The sequence below is a fragment of the Myotis daubentonii genome, chromosome 3, assembly GCF_963259705.1.
Source record: "Myotis daubentonii chromosome 3, mMyoDau2.1, whole genome shotgun sequence".
In the NCBI taxonomy this organism is placed as follows: domain Eukaryota; kingdom Metazoa; phylum Chordata; class Mammalia; order Chiroptera; family Vespertilionidae; genus Myotis; species Myotis daubentonii.
In genome coordinates, this window is record NC_081842.1 from 37,424,065 (window position 1) to 37,441,436 (window position 17,372).

The window sequence follows — 17,372 nt, forward strand, 5'->3', positions numbered from 1 at the left end:
TGCTGATTTGTTTTAAGAAGTCTCTTTACAATAGCCCTCCCTTCTTTTTAATTTGCGTGTGTGCTTTGTTGAAAAAAATGGGGTCTTTTTTTTTCATACTCTGCACTCAAGATTTGATTGATTGCATTTGCATCCTTGTGGTTGTAAACATAGTCTCCTTTCCCTGGCATTTTCTTTCATTAGACCTAGAGTAGACTAAAGTTCAAATTTTAGGCAAGAATATTTCAAAGGAGGTACTGTACCTTGCTTTTGTTCCACGTCAGGAGGCACATAAAATCTACTTGTCCTACTTAGTGGTGTTAGGATTCAGGTGCTGCAGTCCTGTGTGTCCGTTACAAAGTTCCCCATTATTTGTGTATCCTTTCAATCCAGTGCTGGATTTGATTGACCGTTATTTTATTTATTTATTTTTTTTACATCTATAGTTCATAAGTGAGCTACTTCTCTTGATTCCTTTCTGTGTGTTGCCTTTGACAGGTACAGGCAATAGGATTAAAGAGCAGGAATGCAAAGAGAATGGTACTTGGATTGATGTCGGGCAACCTGGTTACCATTTCATAAGGCTGTGATCACTTGTCCGAGATAGGCACAGCGCTCAAATGCCTGAGGGAGAAACTGGTAAGAATATGATCAGAACCAAAGCAGAGCCCGTCCTGAGAAAAGAGAACATAATTTGGAGTGATTTCAAATGCTCAGGCAGCTCTTCCTTCTCCTGCTGGTCACTGGGGTCTTAATTTCCAGAGCTAGTTACTACCAGGAGGCTCTGAGGGGGACAGTGCAGGAGAGCCCCTCCAGTCTGGCTATGAAAACCCTCCTTGTATTCAGAACAACAAAAGAGCATTTCTTTCTTTCTAGATAATAAACAGTCAATCATTTTGAATAGGTGCTGTGTCAGGACTTCAACTATTCACCATCCCCCGCCCCCCCCCCCCTCCCCCCGTACTGTTTGCTGCCTGCCTGGAGTTTGTTTTGTTTTTGTTTTTATGATGAATACTTTAAGAGATATGTTTATTGTCGGAAGGCTGACTCCTTGACTAGAAAGACATTGTTTTGCACAAATGTGTGTGTGTGTGTATAGCCATGCACTGGGGTTATCCTAGCAGTCACACCCTAAGGCTCAGAGGGTGGGGGTATGGGACGCATGAAGTCTGCACAGAGTCCTGCCCGCTGCCTTCCCCTTCCACCATGTCCTTGAGCCGGGGCCTCCACAGTCTTTATCATTCCTTATTGCTAAAATCCTGAAACTTTGGGTAATGCGCGTTAAGGATGTTCTGAACTAATCTCTGCCAACAATTTTATTCTGAATGTCCAGGCAGCTTCATTATGAGGTTGATATAAGACCTAGTTTCCAAGCATCCCTCCTTTTCTCAATCATTACTGGATAAACATTCACTGAACCGTCTTGTGCCAGGCACTGGCTAATGCTGGGCCCACACCAAGATGAATAAGACATGTTTCCTGCCTTCCAGCAAAGGGACAGATCTAAGCAAATAATTACCACAGATGTGAACGTGGGAGTACAGAGAAGGAGAAAGCGAATCTCCCTGGAGGAAACGGTTTTTCTCTTGGGTTCCGATAATTCGTTTGCTTCTCCCAAATTGTAAATCTCCGCTCTCGGTGGGGCACTTTCTTCTGTCCCTGCGGTTTGGGGCAAGAAGAAACCCTCAGCCACGTACGTCTAGAAAGACCAGCACCGGAGGAAACAACAGGACCCTGTCTCAATATTTCTCCTCTGTTTCCTCATGCAGAAAGTATTTCCTCTCCTACATCATCTGCGGGGCCATGGCCAGAATGACTGTTCTTAAAATAAGCAGCTGTTCATATTCAAAATGATGCCATTGTCCCCTCCCTCCCTTTTTTGTCATTTCAAAATATTTAAAAACCACTTGATTCCCCCCCCCCCCCCCTTCCCCACTCTTTATTCTGAAGCCCTACAATGACTAAAGTTGGCATGACTGGTAACATGACTGAAATTAAAGGGGTGGGGGGGGGGGTCAGAGCCTCTTTTAAAAGAAGAACCCGTTTGGAAATGCACTCAAGGAGGCCGATGGTGGCCGTTGGAAAGGTCCCTGTGTCTTGCATCTGCCCGTTGCCCATCTGTAGAAGCCGGGATGACATGAAACCCAAGTCCCCGTCTCCCAGTGCAGAGGAACTTGGCCACCTCTGACTCTGTGGGAGAAACTCAACAATGACAGGAAAACATGTTTCTAAAAAGCCTGCGGTGGCTTGTGTATCCATTGGAATGATAGGAATCCCTTACCTGTGGCCCTGGGAGCCCTCACGGCATTCTAGAGCCGCGGTTCTCAACCTGTGGGTCGCGACCCCTTTGAGGGTCAAACGACCCTTTCACAGGGGTCGCCTAAGACCATCAGAAAACACATATATAATTACATATTGTTTTTGAGATTAATCACTATGCTTTAATTATGTTCAACTTGTAACAATGAAAATCCATCCTGCATATCAGATATTTACATTACGATTCATAACAGTAGCAACATTACAGTTATGAAGTAGCAACGAAAATAATTTTATGGTTGGGGGTCACCACAACATGAGGAACTGTATTAAAGGGTCGCGGCATTAGGAAGGTTGAGAACCACTGTGCTAGAGGCTCTCAGTTTACAAAGAAGCCCACAGACAGAAAACGACTTCATGTCCTCATGTACCGATGCTGATGGGGTTGTCGCAGAAATCAAGTGGAAAGCAAAGGAGGGACACGCCGTTCTGCTCACGGTTTCATTTTGGGATTCCATCCGGCACGGAACGGTTAGGAAGCCTGTAAATGTTGTCACGCTCTCGGGGAAGAGAGCGTCAGTCCTTCAGAACACGACTTCCCAGAAGCATCGGCACCGTGTCTGCCCTGTCCCCGTGCGCATCAGGACAGCTGACAGAAGCGGGAAGTTCACGTGTCAGTCTGCAGACTGACCCACACTGACCCTGCCACCCAGAGACAGGGAGTGGGCCGCTGTGTTTCCATAGCGCATAAACGGAGAAGCGGAGGGCATTCTGTGTAATGGGCACAGGCAGACACTGCAATTTTTGAAAACACACACACACACACACACACACACACACACACACACACACACACACCCAAAACAGGTTGTCTTGACTTCCTGACACTCACAGCTAAGTAATGCTTTTGGTGCCTGCGCTCAGCACTGCGGGAGGGGCCGGCATCCCGTGCCTTTGTCTGGCAAAAAGGGCCAGGAGCTAGGCAAGATGCCGCTTGGTGACCCCCCAGGAGAATAATGAGGTTTCACACTGTCCAGGGACAGAAAGAGGGTGGATTCTGGAAGTTCAATTCCGTAAAAGAATAATAAAAGATGTCCATAAATATTAAATATTTCCATTTGGGCTATGTGTTTTCACTTAAAAAAAAACACAAAAAACTATCTATCTGCTTTTAAAATATATGCCAGTCTCTATCAGGTTCAGTTAGGAGAACAGAAAGCACACTAGGTATTTTATTTTACTTCATTGTGTTTTTTCCATTGCCATTTATCCCCTCTGCCCTTTAAACAGAGGTGATGCTATACAAGGAATCAATAGGCTGAAAGGAAGAAAACAAGGATGGTGAGCTAACCCAGAGATTAGTAAACTGGAAGTAGCTACCACCACTCAGGCTGGGTGAGAGGATAAAAAAGAAAGAGGCAGCCCTGACCGGTTTGGCTCAGTGGATAGAGCGTCGACCTGCAGACTTAAGGGTCCCAGGTTCGATTCTGGTCAAGGGCATGTGCCTTGGTTGCAGGCACATACCCAGTGGGGAGTGTGCAGGAGGCAGCTGATCGATGTTTCTCTCTCATCGATGTTTCTGACACTCTATCCCTCTCCCTTCCTCTCTGTAAAAAAATCAATAAAATATATTAAAAAAGAAAGAAAGAAAAAGAAAGAAAGAGGCAGAGATACCAGAACCAGGGGGCAGCGTAAGGAGCAGCTGCCTCAGAGTGGGGTGGGATTGGAGGGGGGGGAGGGGAAGGAGGCCACTGCTTAGCTGTGCTGAGTTGGCTGACCGGGTGCCATGCAGTTGTGCTCAGACCATCGAGGGCACTGCTCAGCTGGCTCGGATCTCCGAGGGGCTGCCCTGTGGCCAGAGCTGGGCCTGCTGGGCCTCCCGAGAGCGCACCGCATGCTGTCCGGGGGCCAAAAGATGCTAGAGTCGCTGCCATCTATTTGTGTAGAGAGATGCTGACAGCTGCTGGAGCAGGGGAAGAAAAATCTCTTCTCCTGTCTACCTCCCCAGAGCCTCTCACCAGCAGAATCTGCTAGAACAAGCTGTCAAACGTGTCTTAGAAATGTGTTCCTCATACCCCAGCCCAAGTGTCACAGAGCACGGCGTAGGAGAGCAGAAGACAATAGGTGAATAGACTATCACAGATCCTCCCTATGGCTAGCAATGACCCACATGCTCTCTTCTACCCACTTTAAAACTTCTATTTTACAATAATGTCAACCTCACGCTCTGTCTAGCATGTTGTAACTTCCCTTGGTGCAAACATGCTTTCACCTTCCCCCCCCTACCCCCCAAATGGAGACACCAATGTCTAAAACTCTTCCTATCTATCTCTGAGTGATCATTTTTTTGTTTGTTTTATTTATTCACTCAAGACTTTATATTGTAAGTTAATCGTCACCAGCACTCTCTATATAAAATAATAGGGGATTAGAAGAAAGAAAATGACCGGACCCAAATGAGGAAGAAACTATTCATATCTGCCACTTTTTCTTTCTGGGCCTGGTGACAAAGCCACAGCTGATATTTATAACGTCCTTTTTCTACCCCCCATTCTCCCCATCCCTGGCCTTCAGCCAGCTGGTCAGTGTTTTTACCTAGTGAGGCAACCCAAACCTTCATTTTTGAAGGGTATGAATTCTTTTTCAGTCCTGTGGTGTGTGGACGTAACAAATGACTCAGAGCTGCCTTAGAGACTCCTCTCAGTTTTAGACCTAGTTTTTCCTGCCGGCATCATGTAGCAACTGATACAGGTCAACAGAATCAATCACCCCAACCAAGTACAATAACCCCTTCCTTTGTCTGTTGGTTCAGCAACATGAGGGACCCAAATTACCAGATGGCAATCTTACCTTCCAGTTCAATGGAACAATTGTCTCTCTTCCTTTAGGAACTAAGCTCTCTAACAAGTGCCCATTACAGGAAGTGTGGGGATAGGAAACAAAAAAATCTGTAAGTGGATTATTAGGGGTAACAGAGGAGCTGGGTACTATTATCTTCACCTCTTTATTTATGGATCCATTGATTCTGTCTCTGGGAAATAAAGCCCTATATATTGGTCATTGGTTTAGAGCATATTCTGCATCCTGTACAATAGTGATCCCACCTCTCAGGACATTCTCTCAGAACCCTAATTGAATCTTTAGGAGGCCGTGCTACCTTTCTCTCAGGCTAGATGCTACTAGATGTTATGGTAAGACCAGCGAGTTCCATAGGCATAAGCCCATTGCTATGTTTTGGGGTTTTGTTTTTGCTTTTTGCTGTGAAATGAGTTGCTGGGTCTGAAGTAGTTTGTGTGGGCTACCATGGAGGGGAATAAGGCAATCCATAAGTCCATGGTGTGTATTCATAGAAGTATTGCAAACAGAGAAGACAAATCACTCTCCAGAATAAGTACCTATTCCAGGAAGACAATTTCAGCCCCTCCTTATGGAAGGGTTCAGGGTAGCTCGTGGCTGGATTGTCCCCATTCCCCACCCAATGATGTCATCACAGGAGCCAGCCTGGGCTTCTGTTATTGTCGGCTTGAGCACTTGATGGTAGTAACCAGGCACAATGGGTGATGAAAAGTCCACGGTGCTGGGCCCATGCACAGCCTCCATGCCTGGATCATGTCTCGTGTACACAAACCGATTGAGCAAGTGCCTTCTTTGGGCATTTGAAGGAAGGAGCTGACAGAGATCCACTGTACAGGCTTTCTTTTTTACCCCATTATTAAGAGCTTTGTGTGTAGCAGATCCCTTTGCGAGTGTTCACATAGCTCCTAACATTCAACCAAACATCCTCAAGCTCTGTGCCAGTGTAAGAGGTCCATCTATATACCACATGCAGACAGTCTTCTGTTCCTTTCTTTCCAAATCCCTGACAATCCAGCCAAACCATGAGCCATCACCCATTTTAGGTAGAGGCCCAACTACATCGTGGGCCATCTCTCAGGCCCCTCAAACTGGACAGTGAGAGATATTGCTTAAAGTTATGTTCACAGAAAGGATTTCCCCTCCCGTGTGTGTGTGTGTGTGTATGTGTGTGTGTGTGTGTGTGTTTAGCATACTTCTGACTATGGCTATAACGCCCTCTTCTTAATTTGCCCGTAGAATGAGAAAAAAACATCTGTAAATCAGACTCACTCCTCAGCCACTTGCTCACAGGGAGCTCTCCATAGAAACCTCGCACTGAATGAAGGCAGGCAGGCAGTGCAGCCGAAGAATGTGCAATAGGAGCCGGAGCCGTCAACACATGGGACTTGATTGTTCCTCTGGGATCTGCGAGTCTGATTTCGCACATACCACTTCCACTCAGTGACAAAGTGTTTCTGGGCACGCCTAATTATGAAGCCTAATAAATCAGATAACACCCAGACAGTTGTGGGCAGCTCATGTCATGGGGCCAGGGGTTCATTCTCTGTAAGGTCCATGAGTAAGGCCAGAGCAGTGTCTCATAAGGAAAACAGTTATCTGGAGGCTTTGCTTCAAACCCTCAGGCCATGCTCCTGGGGTCTGTCATGGGCCCTACACAGCATCCCTATTTACCATCGAAACGTCAAGTGCTCCTGGATCTGCTGGGTCATAAGGCCCATGTGGCAGCATAGCTTGCACTGGATTAGTCTGCAGTCTACAACCTGGACTAGCTGTGGGACCTTCTAGTACTTGCTCATCACTCAAAACTAACTGCGTTATGGGTTATACACTGAACTGATCAGAGCGGCACACTCTGACCAATTTGTTGTGCCATTTGTTGCCTCCAGAATACAGAGGCCTGCCAAATGGTGAAAAATATTCTTGGTGCAAGGTGCAACAACTTGTCTTTCACTCTGCAGGGAATGATCTAATATGATTCAGAATACTGGACCTAGAAACCTCGTCTAGGAGGCTGGCTCCTGGATTTCATGGGTTGTAAATTTGAACCTTTGACATGCATGTGTCTGCGGCAGCTAATGTACAGGACACCTGTTGTTCATCAGATTCAAACATCGTGATGTCCTCTGTGCGGTGGGTCAGTTTGATCTCTCATGAGAGCAGGTCCTGCAGACAGAACAACTGTAAACCTACTTTTGCCCCACCCTGTATTAACAGCTGCCCCAAATATAGGGCCATCATATGGGAAGTTGGACTTGGGCCTAAAAGGTAACAAGAAAATAATGAAAATACAGTTCTTTATACTTGATAGAATGTGGAAATATGTGGTGTATAGTGTGGTAGTTAGGGCCAGGCATGGAAGAAACTTTAAAAAATATATCAAATATGATTACTGGGTCTTCATTTTAAAAGCACAACAGTATATAACTTGTGTGTCATTCTTTGCTCATTATAAAAAATTGTTACATCTTTAAAGGATTATATAGAAGATACATGAATGAATAATGGAAAACAGTTAGACTCCGTAAGTGATACAAGATTATTGCTGTAATGTTTAGTCCTCATAATAGATTTGTAAACTAATTGGACTAAAGTTTATTTACATTTTATAGACAAGGAAGTGAGGCTTTCTGTGTTTAGGTAACTTGTCTGAGTTCTCATAGCTGATCAGTAATAGAGTTTCAAATCAAAACCAGCTATATTGATTAATATATTGACATTGGTGATATTGTTAGGATATGTACATGTGTTTGCATAAATGAAATATTCATTTATTTATTCTTATTTTATTTTTCTCTCTTCTTTTTCCCTTCCCCAAATAAAACAGAGAGAAGGAGAGAGTCCTGAAGACGGAGAAAGAATGGTGGTCTTCAGTTTGTTCTTCACGTAGCAGAGACCCATGCCTCTTGAAGCATTGTGGGGAGAACTTGTAGAGGAAGGACTGCATGGTGTACATAGAGAGGCTCTACATGAGACTCTGGAGTTTTCGGTCCTGGCAGAGAGTTCTGTGCCAACCTTGGCAGAAATCAGCAGAGCCGTCTGAACTTACGGGAGCATGAGAGCTTGGACAGTGCACACATGGGTGAAGTCTGCTATGGGTTGAAGACAAGAAGGATTGATCTAAACAACATAAATCAATCTAGGTAAGTTCACAGGGGCTTTTGCTCAGCACTGGGAGGCCCAGGATGATGAGGACCTACACTCACATGTATTTTGATTTTGGAACAAAATGAAGTATTGTGATATTTCTCACACACCATTGTTTGTGGAGTTTGTACCTCTTCCTTGTATATTTGTTTGGGGGCACAGAAGGGAAAAGCAGGGCAGCGATGATGAATGGACTATGATTCTGGTTGTCAGAGAGCTGGAGAATTTGCTTCCTGTCACCATGGGTGGAAAGAATGGCCTCCTGTGCACCTTAGTATCCCTATCAACCCCACATGTTTTCTGTTTATTATTGGTAGGTGCCAGTGGCTGATTCACTTAGCTGTTTGGAAGACAGTGCTAATGAGGCCAAGGTCAAGGTTCTCTCGTTTCCATAGAGTCAAACATACTCAGTGAGAGAGAACTTCAGTTTCAGTTACCACAGATTAAATTCCTAACCCGCACCTACTGCCTTGCAAATACGGGCTGGGTGATGGGAGGCCAGGTGAGAGGGTGTGAATTATTCAGCACAAAGCTCACCACCTTCAAGGGCAAACACTCAAAACATGTCCTGTTGACATCCTTGCAATCTGTGTGTTTATGAAGGAGAGTACACACTGCTGTCATGTGAACTAATTCACAACAAAGAAATACATCATATGAAGTTCTACTAATTTTTGAGTAGAGGCTGATTGGGCAAAAGGCTCTATCATTAGTTTAGTGCCATATCTTTTTATATATATGCTAGAGGCCCAATGCATGAAATTCATGCAAGGGGCTCAGCCCTTGCAGCCCCAGCTGCCTCTGCCCTCTCAGCCCTGGCTGCCTTGTGGCCCCATGGCCCCGCCCACTGGTCATTCTGGAAGGTCATTCTGTTGTCTAGTCTAATTAGCATATTAGCTCTTTATTATATAGGATATATTTTTATTGATTTCAGAGAGGAAGGGAGAGGGGAGAGAGAGATAGAAACATCAATGATGAGAGAAAATCATTGATTGGCTGCCTCCTGCATGCCCCCTACTGGGGATTGAGCCCACAACCTGAGTATGTGCCCATGACTGGAATCGAACCTGGGACCTTTTAGTCTACAGGCCAACTCTCTATCCACTGAGCCAAACAAGCTAGGGCTAGTGCCATATCTTATCTGCACTAAACATTTGATCCATAAATACACATATCATGTTATAATTTGCACAAATAATACAGACTTAAAGAAGCATGCTTAAACTCTATGTTCATAGCAGCACAATTTACAATAGCCAAGATTTGGAAACAGCCTAAATGTCCATTAACAGATGAGTGGATTAGAAAACAATGGTACATCTACACAATGGAATACTACGCTGCTATAAAAAAGAAGGAATTCTTACCATTTGCAGCAGCATGGATGGAACTGGAGAGCATTATGCTAAGTGAAATAAGCCAGTCAATGAAAGAAAACACCACATGATCTCACTCATTTGTGGAAAATAAAGAACATTATAACCTGATGAACAAAAAGATTGATACAGAGGCAGAGAAGCATTGAACAGACTGTCAAATTACAGTGGGAAGGCCGGGGAGTGTTGGGGTGGAGGTAAGAATCAACCAAAGGACTTGTATGCATGCATATAAGCATAACCAATGGACACAAGACACTGGGCGGTTGGGGAGGGGGGAGGTGAGGGGTGAGGGCATGTGCCAGAGGGTAGGGGAGGCCAGGGGAAGGTCAATGGGGGGTGGGGGGGAAGGAGACATATGTACTACTATCTGTAATACTTTAAACAATAAAATAAAATTTAAAAAAAATAAAAAGAAGCATGCTTAAAAACCTGAAAAATGAAAGATGAGGATTCTAAGATTACATTTTAAATAAAAATTCTGAAAATAAAACAGTAATTAGGATATTCCTAAGGTTTTTTTTATTATTATTAATGTGGTATGATTTACATACAATGCACTGGTTTTAAGCATTCAGTTTAGTGAATTTTGACAATGTTATACACCCATGATCACTGTTCAAAACAAGGTATAGAGCATTTCCATCATCCCAAAAAGCTCCCAAAAATGATTCCCAGTCATTTCCTCTTCCACCTCCCCTGGTAACCACTGTTCTATCAGCAAGGATTAGCTTTACCTTTTCTGGAACTTCATATGGATTTAATCAACCCATATAAACTGTGTTGTGTCTGGCATTTTTCACTCAACATCACCTTTTTTTTTGAGTGTCTTGCATGTTGTTGCGTCACACCAGAAGTTTATTTCTTTTTATTTTGGTATGTAGACACTATAATGTGTCCATCATCCTGTGGGTGGATATTTGGGTTATTTCTTGTTTTCTACTGCTATGACTGAGGCTGCTATAAACATTTTCCTACAATTATTTAAATTCTCATTTTTTTCATGCTAACGCTCTGAGAACAGGAGTTCTTTGCACAGTAACTCATGCGAACAGTTTCCCGATCCTTTACTTTGCTTCAATTTTCTGTCATTGTTATCAATATTTGGGAGTTGCAAATGTTGGATTTTCCTCAGTGACTGATAAGTTGTAGGTACAGTATTGAGAAAGACAATGTAAGAAAGCAGGTTCCCTGCACCCAATTATGCATCAACTTCCACCTCCACTTCCTGAGGCAAGCCCAGTTAAATGCAAGTGTGCATGTTTTTGCATTCTCCTTCCCGAAGTCGCTCCTGATTGTCCCTACAAATTCATCCAGGAATTCATTATTTGTATATTCAACAAAAATTCATGAGACTCCTATCATATGTTTGTTAGGCTTGTGCTGGGCTCTGCCTACAGAAGGACGGGGGTTCCTTTTAGATCAGAAACCAGGGGATATTTGCTGGGCCAACACGATGCCTAGCACAGAGAGGAAACGACATGGGCATTTTTGAATTCATGGAGGAACTCTTGATTTAGTGTGGAGATTGACCTGAACACAAATAAACTGGTATGGGAGAAGTATGGATCAAGTACTGTGGGAACATCAAAACTATAAATACATGTTCTGTTTCTACCTAGAGCCCATTTGAGTATGTTGCTGTCATGATATTTTCTCTGTTGGACTGTAGTTTATCTAATTATTGCCTTCCCCCCATTTCAGGGGTGCAACAGAGTCGGTTTCCTTCTTGTCTTGGTATGTCTAGCCCTCAGGGGATGGCCTAGGACTCAAAAGGGAGTGACTAACTCTGTCTAGGTTTGCCCCCCCCCTCTCAAAAAAGAGAGAAAAATATGCAGGAAAGGGCCATTTGAGATGGGTCTTAAAGAGAACAGGTGCTGGTGGTAGTGTGGGATAGTATTCCAAATAATAAACAGTTTGACCTAAGAAGGTCTTTTGGGTACTAAGTATTTTTAAAAATGTTCCTATTTAGTATTTCTGAATCACCATCATGATTTTTTTCTTTATTAATTAAGGTATTACATATGTGTCCTTATCCCCCCATTACCTCCCAGTGGCCCCCCCCCCCCCACCATCATGCCCTCACCCCCCTGGTGTCTGTGTCCATTGGTTAGGTTTATATGCATGCATACAAGTCCTTCGGTTGATGTCTCCCCCTTACCCCCACCCTCCCCTACGTTCCCCTCTGAGGTTTGAGCATCTGATCGATGCTTCTCTGTCTCTGAATCTGTTTTTGTTTATCAGTTTATGTTGTTTCTTATAATGAACAAATAGTGAGATCATGTGATATTTATCTTTCTCTGACTGGCTTATTTCGCTTAGCATAATACTCTCCAATTCCATCCATGCTGTTGCAATGGTAGGAGTTCCTTCTTTTTTATAGCAGCATAGTATTCCATTGTGTAGATGTATCACAGTTTTTAATCCACTCATCTACTGATGGGCACTTAGGCTGTTTCCAAATCTTAGCTATGGTGAATTGTGCTGCTATGAACATAGGGGTGCATATATCCTTTCTGATTGGTGTTTCTGGCTTCTTGGGATATATTCCTAAAAGTGGGATCACTGGGTCAAATGGGAGTTTCATATTTAGTTTTTTGAGGAAATTCTATACTGTCTTCCACAGTGGCTGCACCAGTCTGCATTCCCACCAGCAGTGCATGAGGGTTCCTTTTTCCCCACATCCTCTCCAGCACTTGTTGTTTGTTGATTTGTTGATGATAGCCATTCTGACAGGTGTGAGATGGTACTGCATTGTCATTTTGATTTGCATCTCTCGGATGATTAGTGACTTTGAGCATGTTTTCATATATCTCCTGGCCTTCCTTATGTCCTCTTTCGAAAAGTGTCTATTTAGGTCCGTTGCCCATTTTTTGATTAGGTTGTTTATTTTCCTTTTGTTAAGTTGTATGAGTTCCCTGTAAATGTTGGAGATTAAACACTTATCGGAGGTAACATTGGCAAATATGTCCCCCCATACAGTGGGCTTTCTTGTTATTTTGTTGATGGTACCATCATGATTTTTAATCACTTTTAGCAATTCAGTTTTTTATTAACTTTTAAAAAGTCTTTTCTACTGCTGTATCTACATTGCAAATGGACTTTAGCCAAGATTTTTTTTTCTTACAAAAGATTATATTCTTGTCATTTAAAAAAAACCCCACAATTATTCCACAGAATGTCTTAAATACAAAAGAAGAAGATGACAGAAACAAAGTAGTTGGCTAACATTTCAACAAATGCTTTTATCTTGAATAGAATGAATAAGGGGAGTTGTTATTGTTACAATTTTTATCTTTTCCAGCAGAAGAATGATCTGTTTTTCAAATAATTAAAAAAGTTACATGGTTTCTTCTTCATAATCAAATCTAGCCAAATTAGTTTATTGATGAAGACTATGCATTCCATTGGTTTAAGGAGACCGTTATTAACAAAGGAATTAGAATCTCTTTATTTGACATGTAGCAATGTAAGTGGAAACTTACATAGGATCCAGAAAGAGTACTTTAGCATTACTTTCCCCCCCTTTTACGCTTACAGGCATTGAGTAAATTGCATATGAAACTTCTCTGATTGAGTGTTGAAGGTCATCTTCTGGCAAGCATGCCACACAATGATTCTGGGCATTGTGAATTCTGAGATGTAAATTACAGGAGCTTTGAAGACAAAGATGATTCTCCCAGGCAATGCACTACACAAAGGAGCCAAGTGGAGATTTCATCATTTATGTTTTATTTTGGAGACGATCATTTCAATTCTTTCCTTCCCTATTTTGCGCTAGCAGCTTTCAAAATAAAAGAAATCTCACATTCTTTGCAGGTATAATGTGGAAGTCTTATAGATCGGAATTCAGAATAAAAACATTTTCCCATGCCTTTAATAAGATCTTAAACCAGTTGAGAAGCATTAATTAAGCTTTACAAAGCAACTCTAAGATGATTTGATCAATTAAAAAACATAATTGTAAAGTCTGTACTCAACTTTCCATTACTATATGTCCCTGTAGAGAAAAAGCATAGATAACAGAAACCACAGATAATACCCAAACCATTTCTACTCAATGAACAACAGCACAGATACTTTTAAAAATAAAGCTGATCCAAAATCATTTATATTTGACCTTAGAATGCATTAAATTTTTTTTTCTTGAAACCCTATGAAAATTTACTATCATAATTGGGCTTTCTTCTTGTATATTACTGATTACTAAAAGGAAGAAATATCTGTCAGGTTATGTGTCAGAAGTGGTCCAGTAATAAGTGTTATTGCCTGTCTGCAATCTGCAAAGTGAATCACCTACACATGGTTGCATTTTATTGAACTTTAGAGATGAGAGAGTTCTCCTTCTAGATAAACTATGTAAGCATGAGCCCAGCTCATTTGATAAATAGCAATGAGACCCACTAGTGTGGCAAATGATTTGCTAGGGTGGTTAATAACATTATTATTTATAAAGGGGAGAGAACGAGAGCGAGCTCTAAATTTCCTACAACCGAGAGTGCTTGAGTAAATTATGGCCTATCAACCTCATGTCATTCAGCTACCATTACAAAAGATGTAAGTAGGTAGCAACAACCTCAACTGAGATATCCCTGCTTCTATGCTGGGACTGTCTCTATTTCCCCTGTCTGGGTTGGATGCCCTCCTGGATTCTGCCTTTGGGGTTGAATATACCCTATTGGATTTATATGCTGCTCTTTGAAGGTTGAAACCATGACAACCTTGTTTATCATTTCATTTCCAGATCCTACACAAGTGCCTGACCCATCACCGTCATCCATTAAATATTATTTAAAATTGGATACAATGTTATTAATACAAGCAGGAAACTCAAGGTAAAAATGTATTCAGAACTCTATACACAGTCATATATTTTCGGGCTCTCTCCCTTTCTGTGCCCACTTCATTCCATATTTAGTGTTATTCCTCCTCTCCCTGTTTTCCCTGCTTGGTATCCAAGAACCGGAGTGGATGACTTGGAGTGGCAGGATGCTTGGCTGTCACAGATAATGTACAAGCATTTGGACATAGTAGTACTAACAGAGAAGCAACTTTTTGACACGGCCTAGAAAACAAACCCCTAAACTTTTAGCTTAAAAAAAAAATCCATAAATGTGCTGGCAGACACTCTCACTTCACAACTGAGATGCTCCCTAAAACTAAGAGAATCACACCTTCTCAGTGACCTCCAGAGCCTGACAAGGAGGCAAGGTGAGTGGTCAAGCTCGGGCCCAGATTTCCTGCCGCTCAGAGCAGTGCCTTCTGAGTGCCCCATGGTCTTAGTCAGCTTGGGTTGCCAGAACCAAACACTGCCGACCAGGTGGCTTAAACAACAGGCATGTGTTTCTCAGTTCTAGAGGCTGGTAAGTCAAAGTCAAGGTGCAGGGAGAGTCAGTGTCTAGTGAGAGTCCTCTTCCTGGCTTGCAGGTGCCCTTCTCACTGTGTCCTCACATAGTAGGGAGAGAGGAAGAGAGAGAGAAAGGGAGAAAGAGAGAGAGAGAGAGAGAGAGAGAGAGAGAGAGAGAGAGAGAGAGATTCGGTTTCTTTCGCTTGTAAAGGCACTAGCCCCATATGGGACTCCCCACTCATGGCCTCATGTAAACCTACTTACCTCCCAAGGCCTATCTCCAAATACTAGCACAACATGAGTAAGGATTTCAACCTATGAATTTTGGAGGGGCACAGACCTTCTGTCCTGACACCTATGCATCTTAAAGGGGGAGCAGAAAGGAGAGCAACTGAGCATCAGTCCTGTGCTGCTCAGGACTTGTGCAGCTTTCCTTGGGCACCTCTGTTCCATTTCCACAAATTTAGGACTAGTTTTGCTTTAAAAATTTATCTTTGGAAAAGAATGAATACTTTTTCTCACATTAGGGCTAGCTGCGAAGAATCTCATCATTAAGTTCAGACGATGTCATTGTGGTCCAATGGAACTGGAATGGATGTAATAATGATGGGCCCTACCTTCGTAAGGGGTGGAGGGTGGCTCCCTGCTTGTTTCAAGACGAGGTCCAGTTCTAGAGCAAGAATACCTCCCAAGTGTGAGGAACCCAAGAATGGAGACCCAGAGAGTGGGCAATATCCCAAAGTCCAGGAGGGAGTGTTTATCTTCAGATGCCAGGTCTCTACCATGTGGCTGGGGTTTCAGTGCTCTTAGAGCATCTTGACTTCTGCCTTCCCATCACTTACACAGATTGTAATTATGTACCTACTTGTGTGATTTTTTTGGACCCTATCTCTCATTAGGCAGACCCCATGCATTTTTGTCTTGTTGTGTTCTTGCTACTCTATTCTCAGGCTTAGCACAGTGTTTGGCACATAATAAACGTGCACATGTATTTCTTGACTGGGTAAATGATTGCATAAAATGAGTTACTTTGAGTTCATTACATGTATTTCCAGAGGGACTGAGTTAGCAAGTAGAGTAGTCACACGGAGCTTTATTTTATTTTTTAAATATATTTTTATTGATTTCAGAGAGGAAGGGTGACAGAGAGAGAGACAGAAACATCAGTGATGAGAGAGAATCATTGATTGGCTCCCTCCTGCACACCCCACACTGGGGACCAAGCCCGCAATCCCGGCACGTGTCCCTGACTAGAATTGAACCTGAGACCCTTCAGTCTGCAGGCCAACGCTCTATGCACTGAACCAAACCAGCTAGGGCACACAGAGCTTTATTTGCGGAGAAGAAGGCAAAAACACAGTCATCAAATGGGTTGGGACCAGAAAAGTAAGCCCCCTGTGCTTAGACTCAGAATGTGGGGTCAAAGTTATTTGTCTCTTCTGCCTAAGGTCAGACTGGGTCCTGGGGCTGTTGGATGAGGACCGAGCATAGGTGTCTACGGGTGCTCTCAGCAGCATTGGGAACTCTGGAAGCAATGCAGGGGAAGGGCTGACACAATGAGTTTCGAACACATTCGATTTAATTTATCCCTTTAAGTTCAGAGGGCAATTACAGATCTCTCAGAGTTCAGGGTGTACGCAAGATTCCTTTCTCCCTTTCTCTACCTAAAGTCTTTGGTTCAGCCTGAATTACGATATTTGAAGTCAAGAAAACAGCAGCGATCATCTGAAAACATACCACCATCACCCTATCGCTTCTCGGCCTTTTGGCTAAGATCAAGTGAAAACATACCACCATCACCCTATCCCTGCTTCTCCAAACAGCTGTAGTGTTCCGGACACACACAGACACACACACACGCACACACAATCAGTGGATGGAAATGTATTGGTTTGGGCACAGTCCCCAGAGCACATTGGGAAAGCAATCCTCGGGTCCTTCCCCCTTCCTTGAGTAGGAGAGAGGCCTAATAGGATCCTGCTGTACAGCAGTGAATCGCGTACATATTTATACATTCAGTGACGGAGGGCTCTCACGCTGTGCTCTGTACCCTGACCCTTGCTGACGCTCAGCTGGGCGCTCACCACCTCTCATTCACAGGAGGGCCAGTGCCATCTTGCAATCAAGTTCTCTCTCCAATAAACCACACTGCTTAGCGCTCACCCTTGTGTGATAAAACTGTGGCAGGGCTAATAATAGAAACCACAAATCCTGCCTGCCAATCCGGCATTCTAACCTCTAATCCACTTGTAGCAAGGGCAAATGTTTTCAGGAAAATAAAATGACTGCGCACAACACAGTGAAACACTGCTCCTGTTGTCAGATTTTCACTCACAGGCTGAGAAATGCAGGGCTGGATTCCATCCTCCACACCTTCGTCAGAGGTTTAGTTTCAACCTTCTTCTAATTTC

The 17,372-nt window shown here is 43.2% G+C and overlaps 1 long non-coding RNA gene across 1 annotated transcript in view; it reads left to right on the plus strand.

Annotated features, from left to right (window-relative positions):
- LOC132230126 (uncharacterized) overlaps positions 1-17,372 on the plus strand; it is a 463,598-nt gene that overhangs the window by 79,221 nt on the left and 367,005 nt on the right. Inside the window, exon 2 of the long non-coding RNA XR_009451812.1 lies at positions 7,919-8,234. This is a non-coding gene — a long non-coding RNA (uncharacterized LOC132230126). The remainder of the gene's footprint in view (positions 1-7,918; positions 8,235-17,372) is intronic.